The sequence below is a fragment of the Echinops telfairi genome, unplaced genomic scaffold (genome assembly GCF_000313985.2).
Source record: "Echinops telfairi isolate 266 unplaced genomic scaffold, ASM31398v2 ScPeMD7_12;HRSCAF=54, whole genome shotgun sequence".
Lineage (NCBI taxonomy): Eukaryota > Metazoa > Chordata > Mammalia > Afrosoricida > Tenrecidae > Echinops > Echinops telfairi.
The window spans coordinates 12,804,262-12,804,785 of record NW_022103909.1 but is presented as its reverse complement, the minus strand read 5'-3'; positions in this window follow the sequence as shown (position 1 = coordinate 12,804,785).

Genomic DNA, 524 nt, shown 5'->3' with positions numbered 1-524 from the left:
AAGTATAGACACCTGTCAATTTAGACACCTGCTGACTAGCCCCCCTCTCCATCTAAGAGGTACTCTGTGAGTTTTGCCCAGGGTGGCCCTCCAGCCACCACTATGCCACGTGGCCATCCTACCACAGCGGGAGTGGTGGCTACGAATTTCCTGGTCTGTGACAAAGATTTGCTGTTGTGGATAAAAGTATACAAGTAATATTTAAATTTTTATAAAGCTGTGTTTGTTATTTCACAAACTGGCCTTTGTTAAAGTGATTATACCCTTCCTGCATAAGACTCTTAAAAATTCCAATCCTTTATGAAATAGGGTTGAGGGAAAATAGTCATTTGAACAGAATTTGATACCTTGACTTGACAAAGTAAGAAGTTGGAAGCGATGGAAGGTTTTGGGGGATTTTTTTTAGGTCACAGTTGAGCTATCTTTTTTTATCATTTTATTGGGGGGCTCATACAATTCTTATCACAATCCATACAGCCATCCATTGTATCGAGCACATTTGTTGCCATCATCATTCTCAAAAC